Raw genomic sequence first — 20817 nt, forward strand, 5'->3', positions numbered from 1 at the left:
AGTGATGTTCGCCGGGGGCCGTCCTCGGGGCGTCTCGGGCCGGGTGCAGGAGGTAGGCCGGAGGCGGATCGCGGCGTGGTCGGGCTCGGACCCCGATGGGTCACCCCGCCGAAAGCGTCGAGCCGGTCGCGTGGGGCCGCGGGACGAGGTCGGGTCGGCGGCGGCTCCATTATTATCGCACTACCAATTTGGTTAGCTTCCCAAATTTCTCTTAGCATTTCACTGTCAGTCTCACCTTCTTCACCAGGTGGATGGTAGTCAGTCTCATCATCTTGACCAGGTGGATGGTAGGATACTCACTATAGTCTTCCCTGACACACAAGGGATTTCTACCCAAAAAGATTCAATTGTGCATTTAGTCTCATGCAGGATGTTTATCCTGTTGGATTCTATGCCATCCCGGACATAAAGCACCACACCGCCTCCCTGGTGCTCCTTTCTGTCATTGCGATATAATGTGTACCCCGGTATAGCAGTGTCCCATTGGTTGTCCTCCTTCCACCATGTCTCTGAGATGCCAATTAAGTCTATGTCATCATTCACTGCTATACATTCTAATTCTCCCATCTTACTTCTTAGACTCCTGGCATTAGCATACAAACATTTCAAAGTTTGTATATTCATTCAGCTTTTTAATTGATAGGGATAAGTTAGAATTTTTTAGCTCAGGTGAGTTTTTAGTTACAGGCACTTGGACTACTTTTCTTATTATTGGAACCTCACTGTCGGGATGCCCTAATTCTAATGCATCATTAATATCCTTTGAAGATACCTCTCTCCGAACCATGTGCTGCTGAGCGACTGTCGGCTTTCCCCTTTGAGAGGGCATGGTACCTGGAAGGAGGTGGATCGCACAGACGAATGGACAATGTTCAGGAAGTGTCTCGCTCTCTCCTTGGAAAAGACGTCCGCAAAATTAGCGTATTGCTGAGGCAAGGTAATTGGAGTGGTAGCCACGAGAAGACCAGGGCAAGGCACCTTTTGGAGGCAAGATGAGTGGTATAAGGGCCCCCAGGAGGCTATCTGCACAGTCTGCCAGTCAATGTGAGGGGAGTGTTTCTGGAGCCAAGGAAGACCCAAGACTAGCGGGTGTGTTGTCTTCTCCAGGATGAAGAAGGTGAGCTCCTCTTCGTGGAGAATCCCGGTGCGGAGTCTCACGGGATCGGTAGTGTGGGTAATCCTCCCGGGAAGAGGATCCCCTCTAATGGAAGAAATGTCAATGGTTGTTAAGAACATAAGAATATAAGAAATTGCCATGCTGGGTCAGACCAAGGGTCCATCAAGCCCAGCATCCTGTTTCCAACAGAGGCCAAACCAGGCCACAAGAACCTGGCAATTACCCACTAAATATCCCAAAATTTTATTTGTTTACCTTTAAAATTTAATTAGATATCTTTGAATATCACCAGTTATGTGGCTAGATAACTTAAGATTTAATCAGCTATATTCAAAAGAGTTCAGCCAGCTAAGTGGCAACAGTCAAACATTTTAGTACATCGTCTTTTCTGTACATCATCTTACTTAATATCATTGCGATATTAAGTAGGAGGAAAAAAACTTTGAAACAGAAAAAAAAAGTTAAAAAAAAGTGTTGGCAGTCAGGTTTGGGAAACAGATGCTCAGTTAACAAGTGTCCATTTCCCGAAAGCCTGGCTGTGCGCCGATTTGGAAAATGGACGCCGATAAATTCGGCGTCCGTTTTCTAAACCAGTGGACAGCCAACCACTCGCGGGCTCCCGCTGTCAAGGAGGCGCTAGGGCCACACAAGCACCCTAATGCCTCCTTGACAACGCAACCCCTAATTTAAATATTGCATGGCACCCCCAGGAGGGGTGCCTGGGGACGCGTTAGGAAAGCGGGCGCTGTAAAGTCAGTGCCCGCTTTCAGTGCCTTTTTTTTGTCAAAATCATTTTTATTACCGTATTTTCCGGCGTATAAGACGACTTTTTAACCCCTGAAAATCTTCTTAAAAGTCGGGGGTCGTCTTATACGCCGGGTATCGTCTTATAGGGCAGCGGTTCTCAACCAGTGTGTTGCGGCTCCCGGTGTTCCACTGCCCCACTTGTGCTTCCCTTCTCCCTAGGGGCAGGACCGAAGAAAGGAGAGACGATGCGCGTCACCGCTGGAGGTCAGGCCGGCAGGGCCAAAGAGAAGAGAGACCTGTGTGCCGCCGCCGGCGGGGCCGAAGAAAGGAGAGACGCTGCGTGCCACCGCGGGAGACCAGGCCGGCAGGGCCGAAGAGAAGAGAGACCTGCGTGCCGCCGCCGGCGGGACCGAAGAAAGGAAAGACGCTGCGCGCCACCGTGGGAGGCCAGGCCGGCAGGGCCGAAGAGAAGAGAGACCTGCGTGCCGCCGCCGGCGGGACCGAAGAAAGGAGAGACGCTGCGCGCCACCGCGGGAGGCCAGGCCGGCAGGGCCGAAGAGAAGAGAGACCTGCGTGCCGCCGCTGCCGGCGGGACTGAAGAAAGGAGAGACCCTGCGCACCGTGGGAGGCGGCTGGGAGAATTTGCATGCCACTGGAGGTCAGGCCAGAGGTGGCTGAGAAGCAGAGGCCAGGTTTATTGGGCCAAACTATGAGAAGAGGCTCCATGTGAGCTTGTATGTATGTGGTAGAATGGGTGCCTGGGTGCATGAGTGAGAGCTTGTGTGTGTGGTAGAATGGGTGCCTGGGTGCATGAGTGAGAGCTTGTGTGTGTGTGGTAGAATGGGTGCATGAGTGAGAGCTTGTGTGTGTGTGTGGTAGAATGGGTGCCTGGGTGCATGAGTGAGAGCTTGTGTGTGTGTGTGGTGGAATGGGTGCCTGGGTGCATGAGTGAGAGCTTGGTGTGTGTGTGGTAGAATGGGTGCCTGGGTGCATGAGTGAGAGCTTGTGTGTGTGTGTGGTAGAATGGGTGCCTGGGTGCATGAGTGAGAGCTTGTGTGTGTGTGTGGTAGAATGGGTGCCTGGGTGCATGAGTGAGAGCTTGTGTGTGTGTGGTAGAATGGGTGCCTGGGTGCATGAGTGAGAGCTTGTGTGTGTGTGGTAGAATGGGTGCCTGGGTGCATGAGTGAGAGCTTGTGTGTGTGTGGTAGAATGGGTGCCTGGGTGAATGAGTGAGAGCTTGTGTGTGTGTGGTAGAATGGGTGCCTGGGTGCATGAGTGAGAGCTTGTGTGTGTGTGGTAGAATGGGTGCATGAGTGGCAGTATGTTTGTGAGTGGTTGTAAGTGACAGAGTATATGTGAGCTTGTTTGTAAGTGGCAGAACATGTGTGTGATTGAGAGAGACTGGTCAGGGAGATGACTGGTGTGTGTGTGTGTGAGAGACTGAGACTGGTCAGGGAGGTGACTGGTGTGTGTATGTGAGAGAGAGACAGACTGGTCAGGGAGGTGACTGCTGTGTGTGTGAGGAAGAGATACTAGTTAGGGAAGTTACTGATCTGTGTGAGACAGAGACTGGTTGTGGGCCCTAAGGAAGAAGACTGTGAGGACAGAGCTTCAGCAGCCACTGCTGCTTCTGGTGAGTGCTCTTTGCCTGCAAGAGAAAGGAGTAGGAGAGTTTCTGGAGAGGGTAAGTAAAGGCAGCTTTTAAAGTTTACTTTTCTTGATTGACTGCCATTTTAATTATTGGGTGTTATATGATGTGTCTGCGGTTTTGAAATATTTTATTTATATTTGGACAATTTTTAATAATTATGAGTTTTTAAATTGTTGGATGTTATTCTGTTCATAGCTGTTTTGAAACATTTATTCTGCTTATTAGTATAGTTTTACAATTATTTCTGTGTGGGGATCTATAGCTGCTTCCTAGTTCTGTTTTCCTAATAAGAGGTGTATTGGTTTTTAGGGCCTGATATATGGTATTTGTAGTGTTGCCTTTTCATAGATAGGGTTGCTCCTGTTTGAGTGTAAAATTATTTTTTTTCTTAAAAATATGTATAAAAAAAGGGGGGGGGGGAGGTCGTCTTATACGCCGGAAAATACGGTAATGGAAACATGCATTAAGTCAACACTAAATATACAATAAGAACTAGAACAAGATTAACAGGGTGCATGTCAACTTAACACCAAATGACAATGTCTAGAGTAAAACAGTAGGTTAACTGTTGTATCAACATACATGATCCCTTTTCTGTTTAACATGTTGTTCCCTAACTAGCATCCATGCAAATCATCAAACCCTCATGCACACCACATTCATTGCATTGGCCCTCTAGTTTGATTTTCAAACCCAGAAACAAAAGTAAAATACTAAGGCAAAATTGGTGACAATGACATGGATTTTATTTGCTCCACATGTCTGGTTGCTGCTGTTTGGTTGGATCTGATCTTGGCAAGTTCCTCTTGAAACTGTTAAGAGGAAAGCCGGTGAAACAAGACTTGAGCTGGGCAGACGGCTGGGCCTTCCGGTCGTTATCTGCCTTCCTTGTTTCTATGCAAATACATAGATTTGAAGGGTCTGAAATCCAAGAGGCTGTACCTCATCAGTTTTCACCGGACCCCCCCCCCCCAAATCCCAGCGGTTCTAGAGTATTAAAGAGTTCAGCCCCTCTGTATCCTTTCCAGCAGCCAATTCTACATCGCGCTGCTGCAGCCCGTTGGTTGGCATTGCTAGCCTTTAGAATCCGTTAACAGGACCCTGCTGGTGAAGACACAAAACTGACGACAAAAGAGAGACTGAAAAGAAATATTCAGCAAAAAAACGACCGCAGCAGCAACTCTGGAGCAGCTCGGACCCAGATATATGACCTCCTCTCCCACACCAACACATACACATACGGTGTCCAGAGCCCTGAAAACCATCAACAACAACAACAACAACAAAAAGAAAGAAAAATTTGAGGGGAGGGGGAGTTTTGTCATGTAGATGGGGCTGGTTTCCTAAAGCAGAAAAAAAGAGCGCGCCAGGCAGCCACAGGCGCCAAAGTGCAGAGTCACGGTGACACAGGCCGGCTCGCGCCCGCACCGCTCCCGCCAGACAACTGCAGGCGCGTGCATTCGCCGGCACCATCGCAGCAGCGGCTTTGCCAGTGGAGGGGTGAGGATGGGGGAGGGAGGCTCCTTCCTTCGTCTGCATACATAAGGAGGGAGGGGAGAAACACAACGCAAACATTAAAACTTGCAGTTCTTCTTTCGGCTCGGTTCGTCAGCCAGCACCACAGGCAAGGTAAGCACATTTATTGTAGCACTAAGTGCATGGATTTATTTTACTTCCAGTGGTTTCCTGCGCCAAGGAGCTCGTTTGACTTGTGCATTTAATGATAGGTGTTAAGAGCCCTCCACCTCCACTTCTACACACATACTCTTAAAAACTTGTAACTGTTGATCTCTTTCCAGTTCCCCAAAAGTAAAAGTCAGGTGAACAAAAATCATCTTTTTCGAGAGAATAAAAAGAGTAGGAAGATGCGTCCACTTTTAATTAATATTATTTTTTATAGACCTAAAGAAAAAAATGTGACTTGGTCCAGCCTAAAGGGGGAGGGTCCCCCTCATCTTCCACTCTTTCATCGAGGTTTCATGGTTACAGGTGTGGCAGAAACTTTGAAAAGCCAATGCATGGGTTCCCCCCCCCCCCCCCCCCCCCCTATCTGTAGTGGGCTGGGTTACAGAAAGCGTTAATCATAAGCATTCATTCATTCTACTGTTTTTTGGAAAGGGCATTTTGTTTTATTTAGAGTCTAGCTATGCTTTATACTAATTAATAGCATTGCAGAAAAAAAGAGACGCTGGGAACAAAGTAACATGGTTAGCCTGTTAGTGGTCTGCTGTTGAAAGCAGCATAACTCTTAAAAGTTATTAAAATAAGTTGTAGACGATGTCTTTGAAATTATATTATTTCACACTTTATTTCTAGGACACTAAAACAGAATTTTATAAGGGCAGCACACAAAGTAATTTTAAGCTTAAAATCATAGAGACCCACGTTTTCTTCCTGATTAGGAAAAGAATTGGGAGAAGAGGTAGCAGAGATAGGGAGCAGGAGTTGGGTTGCCTTTGGGAATTTATATATGCATCTACCCAAAGTCAAAGACTCTCAGCCGGCTTTTTTTGGTCCTCTATCTGCTGTCAATTACTAGGCTCATTTCATTCCTAAAGTTTTACTGGTCTTTTGAAACTTCCTTTTTTTTTTTTTTCTAGTCTCTCTCTCCCCATTACAAATTGAACTAAACTGGGGTGCAACTGTGCAGATCTTCCTCAGAACCAAGACAGGCATTATGCCAATAGCCTGCTAAAAGTGACAGCACAGGCTGATGGACCTAAACACTAAGGGGTAGATTTTCAGACGAGCGCGAACAGCCTACTTTTGTTTGCGCTCCAGGCGCAAACAAAAGTACGCTGGATTTTAGTAGATACGCGCGTAGTCGCGCGTATCGGCTAAAATCCTGGATCGGCGCGCGCAAGGCTATCGATTTCGTATAGCCTGCGCGCGCCGAGCCGCGCTGCCTACCCCCGTTCCCTCCTAGGCCGCTCCGAAATCGGAGCGGCCTAGAAGGGAACTTTCCTTTGCCCTCCCCTCACCTTCCCCTCCCTTCCCCTACCTAACCCACCCGCCCGGCCCTGTCTAAACCCCCATCCTACCTTTGTCGGGGGATTTACGCCTCCCAGAGGGAGGCGTAAATCCCCGCGCGCCAGCGGGCCTCCTGCGCGCCGGGCCGCGACCTGGGGGCGGGTACGGAGGGTGCGGCCACGCCCCCGGGCCGTAGCCACGCCCCGTACCCGCCCCAAAACGCTGCCGACACGCCCCCGCAACGCCGCGCGCTCCGGCCCCGCCCCCGACACGCCTCCCGACACGCCCACTCCGAAAACCCCGGGACTTACGCGAGTCCCGGGGTTCTGCGCGCGCCGGTGAGCCTGAGCCTATGTAAAATAGGCTCACCGGCGCGCAGGGGCCCTGCTCGCGTAAATCCGCCCGGTTTTGGGCGGATTTACGCGAGCAGGGCTCTGAAAATCCGCCCCTAAGAGGGGACTCACAAGTTATCCATTTAAATGGCAAGGTTTTGAATACTGAGCCACTCCTCCCACAAGATTCTAGCTGGACAAAGAAGTGTTCAGGGGTGTTTTGGGGAGGAATTATGTGATCTGGCTAACTTAGCCACTTTATAATTTAAAATCTGTTAAGTTATCCAGCCTTGTGTAGCCAGATATCCTGCCACTTAACTGGATCTCTTTTGTAGATATCCCACTACCATTTATCATTTACACCCCTGCTGCTCCCCCATCCCCTCCAAAATGAAGGGACCTGCTAACTAACTATGCCGGCCCTCCCCATTACTCCTTCCAGTTACTTGGCAGGTTATCCTGCTGCATAAGACTGGATAACTTTAGACCTAACCGACATATATTCAGAATCTGGTTAGTTGTGTATAAATATCCTGCTGAGTATCTGGGACAGGTTATCTGGCAGATTTTAGCTGTATAACTTGGCTGCTTACTAGTTTACTGACCATGGATTTTAAGCATTTTTCCATGGATACAAACTAGGGAAACTTAGTATATCAAAGCCAGATAGAAGGCTTAAGGGGAAGAGAATTTAAAAAAACCCCAAACAAACTAGGGGGATAAGCATGGCCATAACTAAATCCCACCTGGGGGATTTAGTTATGGCCATGATCATCTGGATGTTAAGATCATCTGGGGATGTTAAGATCATCTGGGGAGCATCTGGCGATGCTCCCCAGATGATCTTAACATCCAGATGGAGTCACAGCTCCCTCTATTAGATCTCACCGACCCGAACACTGCCATTCGTTCCTGGAACAATATAACAGAAAATATAGCTAACAAGCTCTGCCCTTCAACTATAAAAAAAATCTCACACCAATGCCTCCAACAGACAACCTTGGTTCACCAATGAACTCAGAAAACTAAAACAAAGCTTAAGAAAGAAAGAAGCGACTTGGCGTAAAACTCCTAGTGACATCACCATCTCATCATACAAATCTACACTATACCAGTACAAAGCCCTCACCTCAAAATCAAAAAAAGATTATTTTGCATCTAAGATTCACAACCTGGTCTTTGATGCTAAAGCCCTCTTCGCTTATGTATCCAGCCTCACGCAAACCATACCGCGAGAAATCCCCAGCGACATGGCACAATCCAAAGCTGAAGAACTGGCCCAATTTTTCCAAAATAAAATCGACAATCTTTTAACCCAACTGCCTTCCAATACAGTAGACGCCCTCCCAACATACCAACACCCGACCTTCTTAAACTCCAGCCTTAACACTTTTGAGCCCGTCTCTTCCACTGAGATACAAACCATCCTGAGAAGAATGAAACCTTCATCTCATCCTGCAGACCACATCCCCACTAAACTACTTCTATCCATTCCAGACACAATAGCTACATCATTGACAAACATCATCAACTGCTCTCTAGCCCAAGGATCCTTTCCAGACGATCTCAAAATGGCCTCAATCTCACCTCTCCTAAAGAAACCCAACCTTGACCCAAAGGACCCCATCAACTTCCGCCCCATAGCTAACCTCCCATTCATCGCCAAGATCATGGAAAAACTTGTTAACACTCAACTCTCAAACTACATAGAAGACAACAATCTCCTCTTCGCCCCACAACACGGATTTCGAAAAAATCGAGGCACAGAATCTCTCCTCATCTCTTTGACAGACCATATACTATTGGGCCTTGACAAAGGAAACTCGTTCCTACTAATCTTGCTAGACCTATCCGCAGCGTTTGATACGGTCAACCATGCCATCCTCCTAAACCTATTGTCATCCATAGGAATCAGCGGCACCGTCTTCTCCTGGTTTAAAACCTTTCTCAACAATAGAGGTTACAAAGTTAAACTCCAAAACAAGGAATCCTCAAGATTTGACTCTGCTATAGGAGTCCCACAAGGTTCTTCACTATCCCCGACTCTATTCAATATTTACCTTCTTCCTCTATGCCAACTTCTCACTGACCTCAATCTAAAGTTTTTCCTATACGCAGATGATATTCAAATCATCATCCCTATTAAAGACACTTACTCTAATGCTCTTGACTACTGGGAATCATGCCACCAAAAAATCAAACAACTACTCAACAGCCTACACCTCATCTTAAATTCCTCCAAGACTGAGATCCTACTCATCTCGCCTGAAAACACAAACAACAGTACTCTTCCTTCCAATCTTCTTACCACACAAACCAGAGACCTAGGAGTGATAATAGATAACCGGCTAAACTTCAAGGCACACATCAACAAAACAACTAAAGACTGCTTCTATAAAACTCCAGGTCCTAAAAAGGATAAGACCTCTTTTCCACGCTCACGATTTCAGAACGATCATCCAAGCAGTCATTTTCTCGAAACTGGACTACTGCAATTCCCTATTGCTAGGTCTACCTTCATCCTACTCCAAACCACTCCAGATGGTGCAAAATTCAGCAGCCCGTATTCTGACAGGCACAAGGAAAAGAGACGACATCTCCCCCGTCTTGAAAGAGCTACATTGGTTACCCATATACTTCCGCATCATGTATAAGGCCTTAACCATCATCTATAAAACTATACATCAACTCACCACTCTCGATCTCCAATTCCCTCTCCAATTACATAATTCTACTAGACCTACCAGAGATGCTTATAGAGGCTCCCTACTAGTTCCCCCAGCGAAAACGACCAAACACATCACCCTAAGAGATCGCGCCACCTCCACAGCTGGCCCTCTACTGTGGAATTCCATTCCTACAGACCTCAGACAGGAGCCATGCCTCCCAACATTTAGGAAAAAACTTAAGACTTGGTTATTCAAGCAAGCTTTTCCGGACACAACCTAATGACACAATCCAATGACTCATAAAACACCTTGCCGTTTGTATTTAATATTTATTCTATACTACATTTATATTGTATTTTGTTAACTAGTCTCTCCTCTCTTCTTCCTTCCAAGTTCGGCTTCCCTTGTTAAATGTAACTGTACCTTCTGTCACCACAGTTCTAGTTCCATGTATTTATTATCATTTTTTGTATTTATTGCACCCCCGTTCTATGTAAACCAGCAAGATATGTTTTCATGATTGCCGGTATATAAAAACTCTAAATAAATAAAATAAATAAAATATTAGAAAATAGTGTGGAAAATCTAAGTGGCAAAAATGCATTGGAACAAATGTAGAGACCCTCTAGGTCTCCACTAAATGACTTTAATTCCCAGCCTTGGGTTAGCCAAGTAGGAGAAGAATGTATCATTTGACAGCACCCCCCTTGAGGCTTGCTGGACTGGTGAACTCCTAGGGCACAATGGGGGGTGGGTGGGGGCTAGGAGACACTAGAGTATGGGCAGTTTGTGTTTCAGGAGTGAGGAGCTTACACTCAGCTTTAAGTTTTTAGGCTTCCCAGCCTATTGGGAGAAGGATTTCTTGCAGAGCACTCCTTGCCTGTGAGAATCTGCCTCCAGTTTAGTGAAGAGACTATTTCTCTTCACTAAACTGAAAACACTAAACTAAAACCCTCCCCACCCATCTCAGAAATGAACCCTCATTGCAAGTCTTTAAAAAACACCTCAAAACATGGCTGTTTTTAAAAGCCTTCCCACCTGACCCTTAACCTGCCTGAATGCATCACACCACACCCCCCTACGCATACACCTCTCCCTCCTTTACTCCCTCCCTCCCCCTCTCCCCCCTCCCACCCTTTTCTTACCTCCCTCCAATCAACCCTGTTACCTAAATTATTTTATCAACAAGTCATATTGTATATATGTTATATGCTATAATTTTATTTTTCCATGTATCTCTGTTATAATTGTTAACATGTTATAATTGTTATCATGTTATAATGTAAAATAGGGCAGAACTCGCCCTATTCTCTTAGTTACCTGGAAACCGATGTGATATCTCGATTGAATGTCGGTATATAAAATAAATAAATAAATTTCTAGAAGCTTTGGAAGTCTCTTTTTGGATGAGACCCTGGTTCAGTCTGGAGTAGGAACATGCCCCATAACCAGAGTCCTGGCGGCTAGATCTGTCATGTCCTCTCTCACCATTCAGCTGAGGAGCAGCAATGAACAACCCTTTAGTGGGAGACTTCTGTGAACTTTGGAAATTTTTCCCCTTATGTTTTGTGAGGAAGTCTTTTTGACACCACTCTTCCTCACTGTAAAGCTGGGTCAGAACAAGGTCTGCTTTTTCCAGCAAAAGACCTTTCCTCCAGAGAGGTCCACAGGAGCAGTCAGAGAGTTGAGCGAGACCTTTGAAGGCCTACCACTGGGGTCTTCACCCTTGGGGCACAGGCCACTTACTGTGTTTTGAAGACTGGGACTCTCTTGGACCTCAGGAGATTTTTTGGGGAAAGAGATCCCATTCATATTCAGAGTAACCTACCTACCTGGGAAACTTATCCATCCACTCTCTGGAGGGTAAGCCATATCTCAGGAGCCTGTACCAGGGATGCATCCACAAGAGATCAAGAACCTACATCCCAAGGCAAAAGGACTGGCAATTGTACAATTGGCACTTAATCTTGGGATTTTTTGGCCCCCATCAGAATTCAGCAACTACCCTGAATTGGGGTTATATAAAAAGAGAATGTGGGAATAAGACCAAAGGAGGACTCGGGGCAGCCAAGAAAGGGGTGAGTTTTGTGTTCCTGAGCAATCTAGTAAGTGTTGCTGCATCTAAGATATAATTTGTGTTTGTTTTTTCTTATGGCTTTATTTTATTGGAGTGTTATGTTTGTATATATTTTTTTTTATTATGCGTTTTCACACTGGTTTGGACAGCCCATTGGCATTGGGAAGGTGGTTAAGAAATGTTTTAAATAAATAAAAGAAGTGATCCCTGCAAGCTGGGAATACATTGAGGGGCGGATTTTCAGAGCCCTGCTCGCGTAAATCCGCCCAAAACCGGGCGGATTTACGCGAGCAGGGCCCTGCGCGCCGGTGAGCCTATTTTACATAGGCTCACCGGCGCGCGCAGAACCCCGGGACTCGCGTAAGTCCGGGGGTTTTCGGAGTGGGCGTGTCGGGAGGCGTGTCGGGGGCGGGGCCGGAGCGCGCGGCGTTGCGGGGGCGTGTCGGCAGCGTTTTGGGGGCGGGTACGGGGGCGTGGCTACGGCCCGGGGGCGTGGCCGCGCCCTCCGTACCCGACAAAGGTAGGATGGGGGTTTAGACAGGGCCGGGCGGGTGGGTTAGGTAGGGGAAGGGAGGGGAAGGTGAGGGGAGGGCAAAGGAAAGTTCCCTTCTAGGCCGCTCCGATTTCGGAGCGGCCTAGGAGGGAACGGGGGTAGGCTGCGCGGCTCGGCGCGCGCAGGCTATACGAAATCGATAGCCTTGCGCGCGCCGATCCAGGATTTTAGCCGATACGCGCGACTACGCGCGTATCTACTAAAATCCAGCGTACTTTTGTTTGCGCCTGGAGCGCAAACAAAAGTAGGCTGTTCGCGCTCGTCTGAAAATCTACCCCTGAGTGTATTTGTTGAAATGCTACTCCCAAAAACCACAGGACTTTAAAACAATATTGTGACTTGAGGTCCTAGCAGTGCAGAACATTCTTTCGCATGATAACAAAATGTACTCTTTACACGGAAACTCTGGTACTGAAAAATAAAAAGCTATTGTGCAACCCCTTTTTAAAAAATAAAGTGTTAAGGAGTTATGTTTCAACCTTTTTTCGTATAGTGATGGTGTATAATCTGTATCCTCTCTGTTTTAGGACTCTTTAAGTATGAATATGCTGCTAAATTATTGTTTTTTTTAATCCTATTTGGTCAATCCAAGCATATAAGCACTGCATCTTGGACTATGACATTCTGAAGGAAGGGAAAAGATTTGGTTTGTAACACTGTGAATATTATATACATACTAGTGATTAAAAGCCCGTCCAAGGACGGGGAGCTACAGTGAAGTGTAGGAATGCATAATTGAGATGTGTGGTAGCAGAGAGCAGGGCCGGTGCTAGCTTTTTTGCTGCCCTGTGCAAACATTTATTGTGCTGCTTCCCCCCCCCCCCCCCCCCCTTCATTCATTCTGTGCCTTGGGCCTGCCAAAAAAAAGCCAAGCTCCTTCCAACAACCTAAACTTTAAAAACGGTCACCCTCTACCCTCCGGGTCTTCACCCCCCCCCCCCCCCTCCCCTGGAACCCATTGCGCGTGCAAGAGTATTAGGTGCCCTAAGCAAATCTTATACCCTTTCCTCCTGTTCTCTCTACGTACATGGTTAAAAATTATGCATTTATAATAGATTTTGCATGAAAAAAGAATATTCAAAGGACAGTCTGAGGTAAAAAAAAATCATAAGTATTTGCATGCACTTTAGCACAACCAGGAAATCCTATGACAAAAAGCCACTTGGAACCATATGGCATTAGGGCTACTGCCATGTGTGTTAGGTGTGGGGTTGACCCTCAGAAAGCCATGAGTAAATTACAATATAATAAACCTCCCACACCTAAACAGCACTAACTGCCAGCCCTTAAAAGTAACAACCCTACACCAGGCCTGAAAACACCAATACACCTCCTATTAGGAAAATAGAAGAAACCAAGCTGCTATAGATTCCTACACGCTAGCAGAATACTCCACATCACACAGGCAGTCCCTCACCAAATACAGGAAAAAGAAACCATAACATATAAATACAAACATGCAGGCAAAAACTGAATAGGAAAACTGCAACAAGTCAGACTCTAAGCAATGCAACAGTGGAAAAACAGAAATCACTAATCCTCAGCCATTAAACATTAAAATCAAGAAATAATAAATACATTAATCAAAATAGTATAAACATAATAAAAAGAATATTTCAAAACAGCTGGTGAATGGAAGATCCAATAATTTAAAAAACTCAATTTGTTTTAAATTTCTCAAACACCAATAAAATATTTGACAACAGCAAACACATCAAACTGCATCCAAAAAGTAAAACTACTAAGGATAAAATAATTCACACTCTCGATATCTGGAAAATCTTTTTTTTTATTTATTTCTAGTCACTCAGATTGTGGTGGATTAGTGAGAGAGGGATGCATAATCTCTCTCGCGCTCTCTCTCTCTCTCTCTCTCACATATCTATACATATGCTCTCTCCCTCATACATGCCTATGCTTCCTTTCTCTCATGCTCACAGATGTTCCCTCCTACACATACATTCCCTCTTTTACACACACACACACACACGATCCCTCTCACACATCCACACTCACAAATGTTCACATACTCAGACACACAACACCCTCTGCTTCAATACCTCTACCTTTCCTGATATAAACTGAAGAATTTACTGCTCAAAGAGAACTTATTACTATTTAGACCTTTTATTCCATCATCCCTAGAGTTTGTATCTGTCTATGCTCTCTTGCACACATAAACACACACCTCCTCGCACATGCTCAGACACTCACACACAGGTTTCCTGTTGCTCATACATACACTGTAGAACCAAGACCTCTCCCAGCAGTCATGGCCCTACACTTCTTTGGTGGGGCAGGTTGGGAGCTACCTGGTGGCTTGGTTTGTTTTTTTTTTCCCTTTTGGCTGCCTAGCACGTGGTCCTGCAGCTCTTCGCCACATGGCAGGATGGAAACTGCAGTGTGGCCCTATGGCTCCTGCTCTCTTCATCGCACGGCCCCAGGGTTCCTCCTGTTCGCTGTGCAGCAAGTTGCGAACTGCTGCGCGGCCCTAGGGTTGTTCTTCACTGCATGGTGAAGAAGAGGAGGAGCCGTAGCACCATGCGGTCCACCGTCTCATTTTTGCTGCGTGGCGGGTTGGGAACCACCACAGGGCCCTGCAAGTTCCTCCTGTTTGCTGCTGAGGTCTGTGGCTCCTTCTTTTCTTTTCTCTATCCAAAGCCTATCTCCACATCCCGGTCCATCACGACCATTAGTGCTTCCTAAGCTTTGCGATACTGGACCATCATTACTAGTTCCGGGCACTACCCTTCTGACTAGCTACTGCCCCTCGGACCTTCACCAAAATCATGGTGGTAGTGGCGGCAACACAGGAAAGAAGGAATCCTCGTACATCCGTACCTGGATGATTGGCTGATCAGGGCAAAGTCACCAGGCGACCACCAGAGTCTACAATCTGCTGCAGAATCTCGGGTGGGTTGTCAACACAGCCAAGAGCTGCCTGCAGCCCTCCCAATTGCTAGAGTACCTGGGAGTCCAATTTTGACACCAATCAGAACAAGGTTGTCCTTCCCCCCCCCCCCCCCCCCTCCTCTCCAAGAAGGAAACTGATGGGTCAGCTGCGAAAACTGTTGAACTATGCTGGCCTCAAGGTATGGGACTACCTCCAAGTCCTTTGTCTCATGACATCAACCCTGGGCAAGGGCTCACATGCGCCCACTACAACGTTCCCTACTGTCACGATGGAACCAGACGTGCCAGAACTACTCCATTCACCTCCAGCTACCAGCATAGGTTTGGACCCAGCTCCAATGGTGGCTACAGGAAGACCATCTGAGCAAGGGAGTAAAACTATCCCCACCAAACTGGATCTTGCTCACCACGGATGTGAGCCTGCAAGGGTGGGGAGCCCACTGTCAGGAACTGACAGCCCAAGGACAATGGAACAAGGAAGAGGCAGGATGAAACATAAACCGGCTGGAAGCCCGAGCAGTCAGACTAGCCTATGATTTGGCCACAGACTCTGGGGTGAGTCTGTCATGTTGGAAAACACCACAACAGTTGCCTACATCAACCACCAGGGAGGAACCAGAAGTCAACCGGTGTCCCTGGAGATAGACCCCCCCCCCCCCTCATGGTGTGGGCAGAAACAAATCTGCAAGGGATCTCAGCCTCCCACATCACAAGAATAGGCAACATCTCTGCGGACTACCTCAGCAGAGAGCCTAGACCCAGGGAAATGGACGCTGTCAACAACAGCCTTCCAGTTGATAGTAAACCACTGGCAACCCGGTCCAACGCCCAAGTTCCCAAGTACTTCAGCTGCAGTCATCAATGGGTAGGATTAGTTGAATGTCATCAGCATATATGTAATGTATGATTCCCAGGCCTGCCAGTAAATGGCATAAAGGCAGCAGGTATATGTTAGAGTGTTGCGGATAAAGCTGATAAATAAATCTTAAACAGGAGTTCCACAAGGATCAGCTTTATCCGCAACACTCTAACATATACCTGCTGCCTTTATGCCATTTACTGGCAGGCCTGGGAATCATACATTACATATATGCTGATGACATTCAACTAATCCTACCCATCAATGACTCAATTGAAAAAGCATTAAACCTAGCTAACGTACCTAAATATTATCAAACCAAATGGAGCTAGTTATTAACATCGCAAAAATGGAATTTCTACACTTATAATGCTTAAAAACAACCAGAAAGTAGAATTTAGCAGAGAAGACACGGAACTCAGCCTTAAACACACATCACTAAACGTAAAGGAAGGTTACATAAAGCTCATGGTTCTCAGGAAACTAAAACCCTTACTAACACCTACAAACTTCCGAACAGTGCTACAAGCACTAATATTTGCTAGCACAGATTACTGCAACGCCCTGTTATTAGAATTACCATACACAACGTTAAGACCACTTCAAATACTACAAAACACTGCAAGAATACTGACTGGGAAAAGGGACCACATTACTGAAACTCTAGCAGAATTACACTAGTTACCCATAGAGCACAGAATACAGTACAAAACACTATGCACAATACATAAATTAATACATGACGAAAAAGCAGAATGGCTGAACACAGCACTACGTGTGCATATCCCATACAGAAACCTGAGATCAGCTAACAAAGCACTCCTAACTGTCCCTTCTGTCAGGACAGCAAGATTAACCCAAGTTAGAGAACGGGCATTATCCTTAGCAGGACCTATACTATGGAACACCATGCCACTAGAGATTAGATTACAAAAAGACCTCAAACCTTTAAAAAAAAAATAAAATAAAATAAAAACCTGGCTTTTTGAGCAGGCAGTAGAACATCAGTACACTGCACTTATCTCAATATGTGCGACTTTTATTATTTTATCTCACTGCTAACATAAAAAAATATACTTGTAAATAAAAATGATACATGTATAAAAGGACAAGATTTATCACATTCATCAAATAGTATTTATTATGTACCTGGACCTTAGAATGTATGACCCTATACATTTATTTATGTGCCTCCCTGTAAACTGTTGTGATGGTATATAACGTAACAACAGTATAGAAAAGATTTTAAATAAAATAAACCGCAATCCCAGGGAATCTATGCCCTCATCCAGACCTGGCCACAGGAAGACCTGCTGTACGCTTTTTTCCTCATGGCTACTACTGGGCAGAATCATCCGCAAGATAGAACACCACAGGGGACTAATACATCTAGTGGCCCCGGACTGGCCAAGAAGGCCATGTTCTTGCAGAGAACACTCTGTGCCTACCTCCACACAGGGACCTTCTCCGGCAAGGACCAATCCTCCACGAAGACCCGACTCTATTCTCTTATGATCTGGCTCTTGAGAGGACTCGCCTGAAGAAAAGCGGATACTCTAAGGCAGTGATTGACACCCTGCTTTGAGCATGCAAGTTCTCCACATCACTAGCTTACATACAGATATGGAGAGTATTCAAAGCCTGGTGTGAGGACCGCGAGATCCTTCCGCGGACAGTCAAAATTCCCATGATCCTGGAATTTCTGCAGGACGGCTTGAAGAACAAGTTGTCTCTCAACTCCCTCAAGGTTCAGGTGGCCGCGCTGGCCTGCTTCAGAGCCAAAGTGGACAGCATCACTATATCAACCCATCCAGATGTTTCCCACTTCCTGAGAGGGGTCAAACAAATCCGATCACCATTAAAGTGGCCAGTGCCCCTATGGAATCTCAATCTAGTACTATACTTTCTAGCGGGAACTTCCTTCAGACCAACACGTGGCCTGTCACTACGGCTCCTGACCTTGAAGACTGCATTCCCAGTAGCAATATGTTCAGCCCGTCGCATCTCCGAGCTTCAAGTGCTATCCTGTCGGGAACCATTCCTCAAGTTCACATCGGGAACCATACAGCTACGCACTGTCCCCCTCCTTTCTACCGAAAGTGGTTTCTCAATTTCATCTAAACCAAACCATCTCTCTGCCATTTCCAGACGAACATAAGGACTCGGAAGACTCACGCTGCCTTCGCCATCTAAACGTCGGCAGACTTAGTCCGATACCTGGAAAGATCAGAATCTGTGCAAAAGATGGACTAACTATTCTTCCTTCACAGCGGGAAGAAACAGGGGGAAGCAGCCTCACGGGCAACCATAGCCTGCTGAATCAAAGAAGTAATCAAGACTGCCTACGTAGAGGCAGGGAAGCCTCCACCTCTGCGAGACAAGGCCCATTCTACAAGGGCCCAGGCAGTGTCCTGGGCGGAAACCAAGATGCTGTCGCCTGCTGAGATCTGTCGAGCGGTGACGTGGTCCTCCATACATACCTTCTCCAGGTTCTACCACCTGGATGCCCAGGAGGACACAACCTTTGCAAGGGCAGTACTAAGTGGATCACGGGCAGCCTCCTGCCCTGTTCGTGAATAGTTTTTGTACATCCCATTGGTCCTGAGTCCATCTGTCTACACTAAGGAAAACAAAATTATCAGGTAAGTAATTTCTCCACTGCTTTTGTCTTTACCACCTCCTCCGGAAGGGCATTCCAGGCATCCACCACCCTCTCCGTGAAGAAAAAATTCCTGACATTGGTTCTGAGTCGTCCTCCCTGGAGTTTTCATTTCGTGACCCCTAGTTCTACTGACTTCTTTCCAACGGAAGAGGTTTGATTGCATCATTAAAACCTTTCAGGTATCTGAAGGTCTGTATCATGTCTCCCCTGCACCTCCTCTCATAGAAACATAGAAATGACTGCAGAAGAAGACCAAATGGCCCATCCAGTCTGCCCAGTAAGCTTTCACAGTTATTTTTCTCATTCTTCTGTTACTCTGACTGCTGAGGTCAGGGCCCTTATTTGGTAACTTTTTGGTTCTAATTTCCTTCCACACCTGCTATTGATGTAGAGAGCTGTTCTGGAGCTGCAGAAAAGTGAAGTATCAGGCTTTATTGGTTTGCGGTATTAATCGCCGCAACAAGCATGCTACTCTCACGCTTATTTGTGAATGCAAATCCTGTGTCCCACATTTCCTCTTGCCGTTGAAGCATAGAGCAATGTTGGAGTCACATTAACCATGTGTATGTTTATTGAATAAGGGTATTAATCTCCAGGTAGTAGCTGTCATTCCCGCAAGCCACCCCCCCATGCCTCTTCTCTTCATTCACATCCAAGACTTTATGGATCCACAGTGTTTATCCCACGCCCCTTTAAAATCCTTCAGTTTTGGTCTTCACCACTTCCTCCAGAAGGGCGTTCCAGGCATCCACCACCTTCTCTGTGAAGAAATACTTCCTGACATTGGTTCTGAGTCTTCCTCCCTGGAGTTTTAAATCGTGACCCCTGGTTCTGCTGGTTTTTGTTTTTGTGGTTTTTTGTTTTGTTTTTTTGCAATGGAAAAGGTTTGTCGTTGACTTTGGATCATTAAAACCTTTCAAGTATCTAAAGGTCTGTATCATATCACCCCTGCTCCTCCTTTCCTCCAGGGTATACACATTGAGATTCTTCAATCTCTCCTCATAAGGCATTCGCTGAAGACCATACACCTTTTTGGTCGCCCTTCTCTGGACCGCCTCCATCCTGTCTCTGTCCCTTCGGAGATACGGTCTCCAGAACTGAGCACAGTACTCCAGGTGAGGCCTCACCAAGAACCTGTACAAGGGGATAATCATTTCCCTTTTCTTAGTCTATATTCCTCTCTCTATGCAGCCCAGCATTCTTCTGGCTTTAGCTATCGCCTTGCCGCATTGTTTCGCCGACTTCAGATCATTAGACACTATCACCCCAAGGTCTCTCTCCTGTTCTGTGCCCTTCACACCCCCCCCCCCCCCCCCCAATTCGAATACATTTCTGGAAGACTGGTCTAAGATATGGCATTGAATCTCAGCTGCCATATCTTTGACCAGTCTTCCAACTTCCTTAAATCCCATCTAATTCTCTCCACTCCTTCCGGCGTGTCAACTGTGTTGCAGATCTTAGTATCATTCGCAAATACACAAATAGGTCCTTCAACCTCTCCTCATAAGTCATTTGACCTTGGGCATTAATTTGAAAGGCAGGCTAAAAATCTAAAAATATATTATGAAATTATTATAAGTCATTGCCAAAGCAATAATAATAGAAACATGATGGCAGAAAAAGAACATATGGCTCATCTAGTCTGATCAACCACCCAATTCATTTAGCTTTACAATTCCCATCACTCCCTTGGAGATCCCCTGTGTTTACCCATACTTTCTTGAATTCAGATACTGTTTTTGTCTTCACCACCTCCACTAGGAGGCCATTCCATGAATCCACTGCCCTCTCTGTAAAAAAAATATTTCTCCTGAGTCTACCCCCTTTCATCCTCAACCCATGACCCCTAGTTGGTGTCCTTTCAATTGAAAGAGGCTTGCCTCCTGTGCATGCAATTCTTAGATACTTAAATGTCTCTATCATATCTCCCCTATCTCTACTTTTATCTCTAGTGTATATGTTTAGATCTTTGAGTCTGTCCCCATATACTTTAGAACAAAGAGCACGGATCATTTTAGGGGCCACCTTCTGGACCAACTCCATCCTGTTTATATCCCTTTGAAGATGCAGTCTCCAGTCTTATACCTATACCTTTTTCAAAGTAAGGTTAAAGAATGCTTAAAAGATGTTGCTCCCTTCTTCTGGTGGTGAGAAACATAGACAGAAAGTGATGATGTAATGCAAAGACCCATCTAGTTAACCCATTCCTGTTGCAGTACCACAGAACCTATCTTTCTGTCCTCGTGTCTCTCTAAAGCTGCTCTGCT

General features: G+C 46.2%; 1 protein-coding gene across 8 annotated transcripts in view; it reads left to right on the plus strand.

Moving 5' to 3' along the window:
• Positions 1-4546: 4546 nt before the first annotated feature.
• LOC115098078 (kelch-like ECH-associated protein 1) overlaps positions 4547-20817 on the plus strand; it is a 100391-nt gene continuing 84120 nt past the window's right edge. For 2 of the 8 annotated variants that reach the window (XM_029614381.1, XM_029614383.1), the window contains exons 1-2: positions 4552-5144; positions 11478-11564. The gene's annotated coding sequence lies outside the window, so the exon portion shown is untranslated. Of the gene's footprint in view, positions 5145-11477; positions 11565-20817 lie in introns of all 8 variants that reach the window. The other 6 variants (XM_029614380.1, XM_029614384.1, XM_029614388.1 and 3 more) reach the window with 5 other exon arrangements.

The sequence above is a fragment of the Rhinatrema bivittatum genome, chromosome 8 (assembly GCF_901001135.1).
Source record: "Rhinatrema bivittatum chromosome 8, aRhiBiv1.1, whole genome shotgun sequence".
NCBI lineage: Eukaryota > Metazoa > Chordata > Amphibia > Gymnophiona > Rhinatrematidae > Rhinatrema > Rhinatrema bivittatum.